Source organism: Taudactylus pleione, unplaced genomic scaffold (genome assembly GCF_031769625.1).
Source record: "Taudactylus pleione unplaced genomic scaffold, aTauple2 ptg000205l, whole genome shotgun sequence".
NCBI lineage: Eukaryota > Metazoa > Chordata > Amphibia > Anura > Myobatrachidae > Taudactylus > Taudactylus pleione.
This window is the reverse complement of record NW_028284607.1, coordinates 7,184,815-7,199,002: the sequence shown is the minus strand read 5'-3', so window position 1 is coordinate 7,199,002 and position 14,188 is coordinate 7,184,815.

The window sequence follows — 14,188 nt, the reverse complement described above, 5'->3', positions numbered from 1 at the left end:
TCAAGGCTACATCCCTTTTCCTCATGCGGTAACATCGAGAATAATTGAATTCGCCCCTTAATTGGCTAATATTTTTTTACAAACATGTCCCCAAAAATTGTAAAAAGAAATGATCAAATTACGTAAATAGTTATTTAAACCCAATTCATAATATTGTAAAAATGAAAAAAAAAAAAAGTATATTATGTGAATAAAAGCTATTTAAACCCAATTCAGTATAATTGTATTAACAAGTGTTAATACAATTATATCAAATAAGGGTTAAACAGTTTTGGTAAATTATTTGGATTGCCTCCCTTCTGAAGCCTGACCAGCTGATGGGGGCTGAGGAGAGGTTGCTGCTGCAACTGAGAGGCCGGCTGCTGGGGCAGCTGCTGACAGGTGGATCTGATACAGTTGAATCAGAGGCGGCCATGACAGGGAAAGTCCAGCCTGCAGATGCGACCAGGTCATGCAAGTGATTATTATTTTATTATTTATTACCAGTTATTTATATAGCGCACTCATATTCCGCAGTGCTTTTACAGAGAATATTTGGCCATTCACATCAGTCCCTGCCCCAGTGGAGCTTATACTCTATATTCCCTATCACATGCGCACACACATACAGACGGGTTAATGTGTTGGGAGCCAATTAACCTACCAGTATATTTTTGGAGTATGGGAGGAAACCGGAGTACCCGGAGGAAACCCACGCAAGCACAGGGAGAATATACAAACTCCGCACAGGTAGGGATGTGGTGGGAATCTAACCCATGACCTCCGTGCTGTGAGGCAGTAATGCTAACCATTACACCGTCTGTGCTGCCCAACAGTAAAAACAGTGTGTAAACTGCATCAATATCATCTGAAGTAAATAAAAATAGAGAGAGGAGGTATCCAAAGCAGAGAGAAAGGATCCACTGTCATTTATAAGTACTGGATACCACTGTAAACATTGCTGGAGAGGGTACCTGGTGACTGACTGCATCAATGAATGGGTTATGAAGCATATGGACTGTTCATAATCTACAGGGAGGAAGACGTGACTAGAGTACCTCTATGGCAGAGCCGTAACTAGACTTTTTGGTGCACTGTGCCAGAGAAAGCATTGGTGACCCTTCCTCCCCCCCTATCTTTTAAATAGGGACATAAAGATAGAGGACCTCATTCAGAGGCGGTCGCACGGAGCGATTGGTCATAGTGAGCGATGTTTCTTTCAACTGCGCATGCGTGTACCTGGCAGTGCGCGTGCGCAAGCCTGTCTTTCCGACCACAATCCTCTTGCTCGTTAGTCACTACGAGGTCGTAGCTGTGATTCACATTTCGTGCCGTTTGTGGGTGGTTACAGGGGAAGGTGCTTGTGAACGGGGGTGTGGTGGTGCGGACGCAGGCGTTTTTGACCTTTTAAAAAGGGCGTTTTAAGGGCGTGCATATATTACTGAGCAAGTCATCACACACATCATCTCTTTGCAATAACGATGCTACTGCTCGTAGTGCTACGAGCAGTAGCTCTTAGCACTACGTAGGGTCTACCTTAAGCATTGAGAGTGCAGGCGATGGTTTCTGCCTCAACCGATGTCTGTACGCAATTAACACTAACAGGTGTTAATCATGCTGACGTAGGTTACTGCCTGCGACCGACTCTGAATTAGGCCGCAGAGATAGGTGTGCTTTCATTGTTGTGGGTGTTTCCGCGCTTACGATGTGCGTTGCGATTGAGCGCTCATTTTGCATATTCTCGATCACTTTGGGAGCGACCGATCGCTCCCGAGCGACCGCCTCTGAATGAGGTCCAGAGTACCATGGGGAAGGGCCAGGTAAGAGATTGGGGAGGCCAGGAGATGCTGGGGATAAAAGAAGAGGAAGCTACAAGTGAGAATGACAACAATTAGGAAAATTGACAGGTCCAAACAGCGCCCCCTGCCCTGCGGTGCCCTGTGCCATGGCACTGGTCGCACTACCCTAGTTAAGGGGTCTCATCTACAGAGGGAGAGTTCCTTCCAGGTCTTTTTGTGTCAGATTCAGTCAACCCTAGCCAATTATACATTGTTCTCACAAATTCCTGTTGTGTTCTGATCTTTTTTATTTTTATTTATTTATATATTTCAGTCCTGGCCTGAGAAAATTAGGTATTTGTATGTAAGGGCCAAATGAGGGGCTTTTTGACATTTTCAAACCTAAACAACACGAGAAAAAATGAGACTCTTAGGGGTGAATTTACTAAAGTGACAGTCTTTAGAAGTGGAGATGTTGCCCATAGCAACCAATCAGATTTTACTTAACATTTAACTACACCTTCTAGAAGATAACAGCTAGAATCTGATTGGTTACTCTCACTTTAGTAAATTTACCCCTTACAGTATGAAATGTGTATAGAGTATAAAAGTAAATGGTAAGGATACTTGATTTAGATCACTTGGCATGGAATGACTGGTGTAAAAAGTATTCTGGGCAATTGATAGCAACTTCAAAGAAACTTACCTAAATGCTTATAGTGGTCACCAAGAATCAGGGGCTGGCTGGCAACTTTTAGCCTGGGAGGCAAATGCACGCAGGCGGCCCTGGCAGAGGAGTAGCGTGTAGCCAGGGTGCCCGGAGCCCCCCCCCCCCTCAAGGGTTCCAGGGAGGAGGCAGGTCCATATGGGATTAATTTAAAGTAAAAATAAAGATTAGGGGCAGCCCCCTGTAGTGGTGCCCATATGCTGTGCCCCAGGACAGGACCCCCTTATGCAGGCCTCCAGTAGTGCCCCCAGTAGTATCCCCCCCCCTATGCAGTGCCTCTTATACAGTGCCCCCAGTAGTGGTCCCCCCTGTGCAGTGCCGCTTGTGCCCCCAGTAGTGTTCCCCCTGTGCAGTACCCCTTGTGCCCCCAGTAGTAAGCCCCTTATATAGTGCCCCCAATAGCAGTCCACCCCCCATGCAGTGCCCCCATTAGTGGTAACCCTTATGCAGTGCCCCTTAAATAGTGGCCCCAGTTGTAGTCTCCCCCCTATGCAGTATCCCCAGTATTGCCCTTTATATAGAGCCCCCAGCAGTGGTCCCCCTATGCAGTGCCCCCAGTGGAAGTCCCCTCCCCCTATGAAGTGCCCCTAGTAGTAGTCCCCTCCCCCCTATGAAGTGCCCCTAGTAGTAGTCCCCCCCCCCCTTGTAGTGCCCCCAGTAGTAGTCCCCCCCTTGTAGTTCCCCCCAGTAGTAGTAGTCCCCCCCCCCCTTAAAGTGCCCCCAGTTGTACTCCCCAGTAGTGGTCTCCCCCTTGCAGTGCCCCCAGTAGTAATAGTCCCCCCCTTCCTTGTAGTGACCCCAGTAGTAGTCTCCCCTCTTGTAGGGCCCCCAGTAGTGTTCTCCCCCCTTGTAGTGCCCCCCCCCCAGTAGACGTGTATTAAAAAAAAAAAAAAAAAACACCTGAATCCCAGCTCCTGCCGGCGCCAGCCACTCCTCAGTCTGTCCTCCCAGGGCGGCCCGTTCTGCATTATGGGAGAGACGTCATGATGTCTCTCCCATTACCCACTGCAGGAGCTGGAAGATGGAGCGGCTTCGGCAGTGGGCGCAGCAGCAGTCAGTGAGTCTCACAGACTCTCATTGGCTGATACTTAAAACAAACACACTGCTGCAGGCGCCGGCGGCTGTGTGTTTGTCAGTCACTGTGTAGCGCTGACCGAACTCCATTCGGTCAGCGCTACACGCGCGGTGCAGGCAGCTGTGTCATAGAGACACAGACTGCCCGCGGCCCACATGGCACCCTGCCCGCCGGCCCAGCCCGCCTCTGCCAAGAATCATGGCTGAAAGGTATTTCTAAAAGTCCTAATCTATGTATACAACAATTTTGTATTCCAACAATGTGCAGAAAGGTTATTCCTGTTCATCACATTTACACATAAAATAGATAAGCGGAAATGAGACACTAATATAAGGAAAATAAACTACCAATAAACATAATTTTACTTTTAATTCATGGCAGGCAACCATAACGATTACAAAACCTTGGAAAGAATGATAATTAAAAAAATGGTGAATCCTCAATATAGATATCGTATAGCAAAATATTCTGGTGTAAAACCTTAGATACAGACAAAATAAAGCTTTGAACTGAAAGCAATCTCACATCCGACTTTCATTTATTGTGATGAAATAACACTTTGTAAATGGGGAATATGGAAATTGTTATGTGTGCAAATTACACATTCAAATGTTGTGTTTCTTTTTTTGTTTAACTTTGCATTAACATGACAGATACACTGCTTGATTTTTTTGTATAATCTGTTTTTATTAAGTAGCAGCAGTGCAATACAGTATTGTAAGTAATACAGATTACAAAGCCACAGACACTGTTTAACATAGCGAAATGAAAAGAACATATTTAGTTCTCAATTAAACTGGTAATATAGAGATTTATTCAGTCTGTCTGAAACAGACTCGTAATATGCGATCGCAAATCCATATGCAATTTTGTGGCTGATTCAGAGGCAGTCATATACATAAATATTGAGCTGCAACTCCTTCCCCTTGTTTGTGGCTCCCTCCCCTTGTTAGTACCTGGCTGAGATGAGACTGCAGTGTAACTGGTGGTGGTGTTCCTGTGTGCATCTCCAAAGTACACAATGCAATTACATTACAATTAATGGCCGTATATAGCAAATATTACATGTCCAAGTGCAATGGATACTGTAACATATGCAAATAGGATTTTTATTTTTTGCCAACAGTTTAGAAGATATGTGCAGGCGTCCTACTATTGAGTGTGAAGGATTTTTCTGTGTATATAATGAGGGTTTATTGCAATGTAAAACACTGTTGCATTAGTTTTAGAGGTTTTGCAATATATAGGTGTGTTTTCACCATTTGCGACCAATCGTACGCAGTCATTGCTATTAACACTGACCCATCCAGAGATCTCTATTTGTGCTTTTTTGCAGCTCATTTTAGTTGCACATCCACATTACATACTTATTATACTTTCACTGCAACTGCACGTCCACTACTCCACACCCATTGCATCCTTGGTCTCAGCCTCTTAGTTGGATATAGGACTGAAAAAAAATGCAGATTGCAAAACTGTGCATATGTGCAATGTGATAAATGACAACTTAAAATAGCTTTTCAAACTGACTCTGAATAAGGCCCATAATGTAAGCAACCTATTGGGCAGTGGCATTATCTAATGGGTGCCGGGTGTGTGGTGAACCTAGGTCCATTAGCAGTCACACCACACACCATGCACCCATGTATTATAGTCTCCTCTCCGGAGTCCCGTGGTGGCTCAGTACTAATCACCGGGATATTTTTCCTGGAGATCTGCACCCGTGCAGTACAAAAATCACAGGCAACATGGTGCAGACACCACCATGTTCCTAGAGACCTGCGCATGTGAGTGCCAGAGGCTACTCACGTGCCGCCTACAATAAAGGAGGGCGCAGGCATGGAGACTCCACATGGGCCATCTCCTCTCTTAAGCCACTGTGATTAGGGCTACACGAAGAAACAAAAAAAGGGCAAGACAAAAGGTAAAAAGAAGGTAAGTGGAGGTTATGTAACTAACCAGTAAAATCAAATGACCACAAATTTCAAGCTCTTGTCTATCATGGTGAGATATCTTCCATTTCCATATGCTGGTCAATTCTATGGAACCAGTCACGAATATGGAGGGGGGGGATTCGAAAATTTCAATGCACAGGGATGAATGATTATTCTAAACTCCAGTCCTCAAATACCCCCAACAGGTCATGTTTTGTGGATTTCTGTGATCATGCACAGGTGAGTTAACCTGGGTACACATTAAACGATGTGTGTAGCAAGTGACAGAATTACGCAATATACCAATACATTGTGCAAGATGTACACACTACACGATCGATGTATACAGTGGTGCAATATTGCATCGTCCCATCTGCTATCTAGAACAGTAGATGGGACAATGCAATGAACAATTGTTCGGGTGTACACACCGCAAGATTTGTACAATACATCGTTCTGATCCACTACAGGATGATATATCCAGGGCTGGATTAACAATGGGGCGGATGGAGCTACAACTCCAGGCCCCCTGTCAAACTAGGCCCATAGCATCTGTGCTGTGCTGCTGCAGCCAGGATTTCTTTTAGCTGCTACAGAAGGTTGCGAGTGGCCGTCCGACGCCCAGCCCCTCCCCCTGCGGCAGATCACACCAGGAAGAGGGGCGTCAAGGCTGGAGCATGGCTCGGTGGGCAGTGTCTGCCTGCTCATCATGGATTACTCCAGGGAGCTTCTATGCCTGGGGGCTGGTTAACATCAAGATAAACTGTCACCTAAGGCTACAATGAAAAAGGCAATTTTAGAATATCTATTTTATGTGTGTGTTGTTTTTTATATATTGAATATTTTGATTTCATTATACTGTATAGTTGAATAGTATAAAAATAACATGGGGTACACTAACCGTTTATATATCTATTTATCTACAGTATCTATCTACAGCATCTATCTATCATTATTTGTGTGTATATATAGGTAGGCAACAGTGGCAGCGGCACTCCCCATTAAGGTACAGAAGACGGGTTACAAAGAACCTTCTTTACTTCTACGTTTCAATCAATGAAATGATTTTCATCAGGAAGACAATACAATACACAAAACACTTACCTAAATAACATGTAAGTAACACCACGAGTGCGACTGATTTCATCCGTGGGAGGGGGCGTCTAATGTCATCGCGTAGCACCACGCAGCTGGCGCGACGTCCAGAGTCCCAATCACTATGGTAACCAAAGGATACAAATGACGTGATCACACCATCACCAGTAAAAACAATAATATAGCGGATCTAGCGGCAGTGTATAGAATAAGCATCAAAGAGAGTACAGATGCTAATCAAGTGTCACTGAGCGGGCTGATTTCATGTAACTAAAATTCAAGAAAATTAAAAAAAAAAAAAAAAGGAAACAATGACTGCTTATATGGTGCTCAATTATTATGAAAAGGATAATCATATTAAATATCCAGGGCAATATCTGAACTTAATTAAAGCAAGATAGAGACAAAGGCCCTCATTCAGAGCCGTACGCTCTGAGCAGAGCGCACGCTCTGAATGAGGGCCGCCCTCCATAATTCTGGAGCGTCCTCCTGGACGCTCGTATAGCTGTGGGTCACCACCCACAGCCTATACGAGCGTGCAGTTTGATGGCCGCGATGGTCGCGACCATCGCAACTGCGAGCCGGAGCCTGCGGTTGAGGTTTTCAACCGCAAGGCCCGGAGTGATTTTGGCTCTATCAGAGCCAAAATCACTCCCACTGACATCACTAGTGATGTCAGTGGGCCGGCTTCTGACGGTAGGCGTTCCCTTGGGAACGCCCCCGTCAGGGAGGCACGCCCCCGGCACGCCCACCAAAGGGGGCGTGCTGTCAATCAACATCAACAGCACGCCCCCTTTGATCAGACACAACGAGCGAAGGACTTTCCTTCGCTCGTCGCGTCTGGCGCATGCGCACGACGGAGCTCCCGCCGTCGTGCGCATGCGCAGTGCACAACATCGACCCACTTGCGAGCGGACAGCCGCTTGCGAGTGGGTCTGAATCAGGCCCAAAGTTTTGTTCAAACCATGCGGCTGTAGAGTGTTAAGCCGGTGAATCCAGAATGCCTCCCTCTGTAAAAGCCTGCGAGCCCTATCACCACCTCTATGACTATCAGGGACCTGATCTATAATTTTATATCGTAAGGTGGATAGATTAGGTCTATACATCCGAAAATGTCGGGCCACCGTTTGCTCATTCTCTTTACCAGAGAGGGCCAAGCGAATGGCAGACCTATGTAGGGCCATTCTTTCGCGAAATTGTCGCGTAGTCTTGCCTATGTATAATAATCCACAGGGGCAACGTATAAGATAAATCACAAACTGACTGCTACTTGTCAGTACGGCGTTAGTCCTAAATCTATGTCCTGTTTGTGGATGGACAAAGCTATCTCCTGTTTCCAAAAATCCACATGTAGTACAGCCTAAACATTTATGATTGCCCGGCTTTTTTGTCAAGTGAGTTATAGGGGTACAATCAAAACCGGTGATATTGTTGTGTAAGTGTTTTGTGTATTGTATTGTCTTCCTGATGAAAATCCTGATGAAAATCATTTCATTGAAACGTTGAAGTAAAGAAGGTTCTTTGTAACCCGTCTTCTGTACCTTATTGGGGAGTGCTGCTGCCACTGTTGCCTACCTTTGTCATTATCTGCGGAGGGCACCCACTACCAGATGAGAGGAGGAGTGCCAAGCTGTCGCTACATGTTGTGTGTGTGTGTTTTTAATGTATATCCTGATGAAAAGACCGTGTGGGTCTTGAAACGTCTATTTATGGAATAAAATCTGTTTGCTATTTTTTTGGAAGTCCGCTGAGTGCCGCCTGATCCCTGGAGTACAGGGGTATCCCTGTATATATATATATATATATATATATATATATAATATAGATATCTGGTGCGATTGGCACTCCCTTCAATCTTGTTAAGACCGTGGTGCCTGCCAGACCAATAAATACAAACATCCATCCACGTACAGCGGCACTCGTCGGACACAGAAATGCCCATGCGGGCTATGCTATGTAGGTAAGACCATGCGCACCTTTAGAGAGCGCATGGCACTACATAGGTCCGCAATTAGGGCAGCTTTGGGTGGTAAACCTTCTGAACAACCTATTGCAAGACACTTTGTTGAGCAGAGACATAATTTATCTAACTTTAAGCATATGATCATAGACCATATACCAGAGAGTCCTCGTGGTGGAGATAGACATAGAAAGCTATTGCAGGCTGAAGCGAAATGGATATTCTATCTAGACACCGTTAAACCAAGAGGCCTTAATGATCACATAAGCTGCATACACACACAACGATTTTTTTAATGAACGATTTGAGTAAACGATTTTTTACCTTGAAAAAATTTACTAAAATCGTTTACTAAAGTTGTTCATTTACTAACGATTTTTATGAACTACAAACGATTTTTGCATATTCCCTTAATGAAAATCGTTGAGTTGACAAGTCTGACTGAACGACAAACTACAAACGACAAACTACAAACGTGAACGCGCATGAACGATAATCGTTCTTCATTTGACTCAGAAAGTGAACGATTTTTGCCATCAATTATCGTTAAACGATATCGTTTAACGATAATCATTAAAAAAAATCGTTGTGTGTATGCAGCTTTACAGTTTAATGTTTTTTGCTAGTATCTTGAGTATTTTCTTACAGATAGGTATATAATTGTTATGTGCTATTTTGATAAATTTGATACCTAATCTTATGGATTATTGCTACATTAAAAAAAATATTTTTGATATTTATCAGATTGATTACTATTTAATGCATATTTCCTACTTACTGTGTATTTGGATGATTATTGTCTGTATATTTATGCTTCTATTTATATGTCTTTTTTGGTTTGAGATTCCTAATGTACTTATGAAGTTGGGCACTGTTGTTTATGTGATATTCTGTCGGTGCAGGACGCTTTTGGGTTGCCAGGGCAACTGAGGCGGCACCGGGGACACGTGTTTCCGGATGACTTCCGGAAGTCCTGCTGGTGTCGCTGACGGAGCCAGGGAGATCCGAGCGTGTATCTGCAATGGGGGTATTTAAGGTGAGCCTCTCTGTTGGGTGACTGCTGTGTGTGAGTGAGAATGGGTGACTGCTGTGTGTGAGAGAGAATGGGTGACTGCTGTGTGTGAGAGAGAATGAGCGACTGCTGTGAGTGAGAATGGGTGACTGCTGTGTGTGAGAGAGAATGGGTGACTGCTGTGTGTGTGAGAGAGAATGGGTGACTGCTGTGTGTGAGAGAGAGAATGGGTGACTGCTGTGTGTGAGTGAGAATGGGTGACTGCTGTGTGTGAGTGAGAATGGGTGACTGCTGTGTGTGAGAGAGAATGGGTGACTGCTGTGTGTGAGAGAGAATGGGTGACTGCTGTGTGTGAGAGAGAATGAGTGACTGCTGTGTGTGAGAGAGAATGAGTGACTGCTGTGAGTGAGAATGGGTGACTGCTGTGTGTGAGAGAGAGAATGGGTGACTGCTGTGTGTGAGAGAGAGAATGGGTGACTGCTGTGTGTGAGAGAGAATGAGTGACTGCTGTGAGAATGGGTGACTGCTGTGTGTGAGAGAATGGGTGACTGCTGTGTGTGAGAGAGAGAATGGGTGACTGCTGTGAGTGATAATGGGTGACTACTGTGAGAATGGGTGACTGCTGTGTGTGTGTGTGGACAATGGGTGACAGCTGTATGTGTGTGTGGACAATGGGTGACAGCTGTATGTGTGTGAAAGAGAAAGGGTAACTAATGTGTGAGACGATGTCTGACTTCTGTGTGTGTGACAATGGATGACTGTCCCATTGTGTACATTCGGTAACATATACTGAGGTTCACTTTTATCAAATTCAAGCAACCACAATCTTTTTGGACTGTTGTCTGTGGGAGGAAACCTGAGCACCATAGGAAACCCCCGCCCCGGTCACACGGGGAACGATCTGCACAGTTGGTCAGCACAAGTCTAAATAATGTCTATTAATTGCATTATAGTACAAAAAGCAGTTACTTAGTTTTAGCTAGAGTGCTAGGACAGGTACAGCGTGTGTATGGACACCACCACAGTGACACAATAGCACAAGTCAGTGCTGTTAATAATGCCATATAGTAGGGAGAGTGGACCAGTGCATCCTGGGAGCTGAAAGATTTTAACTGCGTGGTGCCGGAATTCAGTTCCCTCATCTACACCCCCAAGGTATCCCTGTGGACCCTATGGACTTCAAAGAAAGAGAGTTAATAAAGGTAAGTTCTTACCATAACGCTCATTTTTTTTAACACTTTATATCATTCTGTTTGTTACATTTTCACATTTATTTTTCATTTTTCTAAAACTTTCAATACTAAGCAGCCACTTTCACTTACCTAACATTTCACTGACGTTTTTTATTTAATTTTGTGTGGTGCCATGGAGTGGTTTGGCAGGGATGGTTTGGGGGTGCCCCATGCCCCAGACATGAACCCTCATAGTGTTAGGGTCTTACCCAATAAAGTTACCTTAACGCTGGTGGGTAAGCTCATAATTTTGGACAATTTTATACCAAAAACCTTGCATATTATGTGTACTTATTAATGGTTGTATGGTGCATCTGGTCTCTCTCTTTTTTTCTATGTTGTAGTATTAAGACTCAGCTAGGTAGCACATCCCATTATAAAGAGTTAGGGTGTGCAGTCCTGGCCCCCTTTCCCTAAAATACCATATATGCATGCATGTTACTATAAACTGTCTAAATTGAACTCTCCCTGCTATTTGCCTACCAACTAACCTCTCAGCTCGCTTATTAAAGTTCTAAAGTTTTATTTTCAGCTAACAGTGGTTATGCTTGACTAACCTATTGCTTGGCTAAGGATATTTGCTTCCCTATTAGGATTTATGAGTAATAGCCTGATTACTGATCATTGAAGTGTCCTTTAAGCTACTCGGAGGATACAGTATATTTGATTGGATACAATAAAAAACACTGTAACAAGATCTTACAATCATAATTGTTACTGTTAATGAAGCAAAAGGAAACAGTCTAAAGCTGGCCACACACTACACCAATTTACATCCAACCATCCAACTAGTTGATTGGTTAGAATGAAAATCTGGTAAGGGGTTAAAGCAAATGACAATCAGCAATTTGCTCCCAAGCGCCGGAAAATGGACTAAAAACTGTGTGAACAAATTGTTTAGATCAAACTTTTAACAAACTTGTCTGACGACCATTTTCATCTGTTTTCAGGCATTTAGGAGCAAATTGCTGATCATCAGTTACTCCCAAATGTAACACCCTCTAAGGGTTGGTATTTGTAAATACACCCCTCTCAGTGTTAGAGCTTGCTTCCTGTTGTAGATACTACATGCCTGAGACCCGGATCAGTTTTCAGGTAAAGGAGGGGCTGGAGAGATAGACACGCAGGGGTGGGAAGACTGGGTGTGTAGCTGGCAGAGCAGAGGGAGGAGGGGGAGAGAACAAAGGGAGTTGAGAAGAAGAATTTGGGAGAGAGCAGACATCTTTGGGAAGCTTCAGAGCTGGAAGCAGAAATGTAGCCCTTGTGCTCCCCTGGCAGGGGGAGATTGGCGGGGCCGTGGTGACTGCCACGATGCCCATCTAACGCCAAAGGAGAAATAGGTCTAGAGTGAGACCACTGAGATAAAGTCTGTGAGAGACCACAGAGAAAGAGCTGGAAGGTTGCAGTGTGAGCAGCCCAGTGAAGTGTTCAGCACCCATGAGAGGGGTAAGAGACGCAAGTATATCTGTTGAAGAGATGGGGAAGAGGAATTTCCCAGGAGCTTTTACTGTTAAGGTACCAGAGGAGTCCCTTATGCATAAAAGCCACCCAGCAGCCATTAAAGGGGGGGTCACTGTGGTAGCAGTGTGGCTATAGGAGCCATTCCTGTAGGATAGGGATGGACGGCAGCTGAGAGTCTGATAGCTGCAATAGCAAAGTCTGTATATTGCTGTCCCATGTGATAGAGAAGGGGAGCAGAGAGAGGCAGACTGTGTATGAGACACTCTGTATATTGTCTTAGAAGAGACAAAGGAGAGGCAGAGTGCAAAAGAAGTTATGTGAGATGTGTGTGAAGCTGTGGAACTACAGGCACCAGCCAGCATAGGGCCAGGTGGACCTGCATGTATGAAGTGGAGAACTACAGGCACCAGCCAGCAAAGGGCTAGGTGGACCTGCACGTATGAAGTGGAGAACTACAGGCACCAGCCAGCAAAGGGCTAGGTGGACCTGCACATATGAAGTGGAGAACTACAGGCACCAGCCAGCAAAGGGCCAGGTGGACCTGTGTGGGTAAAATGCAAAGCATTCATTGTGACTATGCTTAAAGACTGTGCTGGTGAAGAAGAGGGTGATGTAATGTAACCATATCCATAAGATTGTCATATACCATCTGACATGCCAAGTATATGAACTGGAGGGAGAGGAGAAGCTGCTGTAACCATATTCTTGTCCTGTAAAGTCATGTGCAGGAGGAGAGAAATAAATTGGTTTATTTTTATAAGAGAAGGTCTGGCGCCCAAGTTATTCAATAGAACTGTTGCTGCATGTGTCTATCTATACCTGTATCTATATGTGTGACTGTTATAAAGCCTGCATGGGCAGGGACCCCCTTCTCAGGTATTGCCCACACCCTGGAGAGCTAGCCTGAGGCAATAGGAGGTGTATCACTCCAAATGCACCTATGTACCACACCGCACACTGAAGGGGGGTTACACATACATTACCAGATTTTCTTCCAACCAATCAACTAGTTGGCTGGTTGGACAGAAAATCCTTACGTGTGTATGCAGCTTAACATCCTTTCAGGGCCGTAGCTAGGGTGGTGCGGCCGGTGCCATGGCACAGAGTGAAACAGCCCTGAGGGCGGAACACCGGCCGCCCACCTTATTCTTTCTCTTTGTGCTGGCACTGGGCAGCCGCTACTTAAACTACGATGCGCTGCCACGGTGCGCAGCAGTGTACACAGCTCCCGCTCCGGAGCACAGGTGACAGAACCCGCAGCCTCCCCCACGTGACACTGTGAAAGTGTGACTCAGTCTGAGTCTCCGCCTCCCGAATCCCAGCGCCGGCAACATAAAGACCTTGATGCACCGAGAGTCGGATTAAGGGGGGGGGGGACAGGTGGTGAGTACCACCGTGCCCCTCTCTCTCAGGGGCCCCCCTGCAGGTGCAACCAGCTCTGACACCTGCAGCATTACTCTGAACAGCAGCAGCTCTCCCACGCTGCTACTGGAGACTAGGCTGAGCAGCAGAATTGTCCCCTGCACTGCTGGAGTCTGCCCCCTCTTCAGGCGTGGCAGCATGGACGGCGGACGCCTGTACGGAGGGTAGAATGTGTACCCAGGCAGCGATGCTCACCGGCAAGTAAGGCTGCTGTGCAGGCTGGGGGCCCTGCCAATGTGTGGGGCACGCTGCATATAAAGAATATCTATGCAGAGGTAGAGAGGCTGCAGCAGGAACTTACAATCATCCTGCCACGTGCTGAGAGCCATCCAAGCACATCTCCACTCAGGAGCAGCAACTAGGAGCACTGCATCTTCTGACAGCCGGTGAGTACCCCGATACCCTGTGCTACCTACTGCTGTGTACTCATACCCATCCACCCCATCATCACATATCTTCCAAGCCTAGGGGCTAGTGGGTAGAAGTTATCTTCTCTTCCCCACTGCAGTCAGT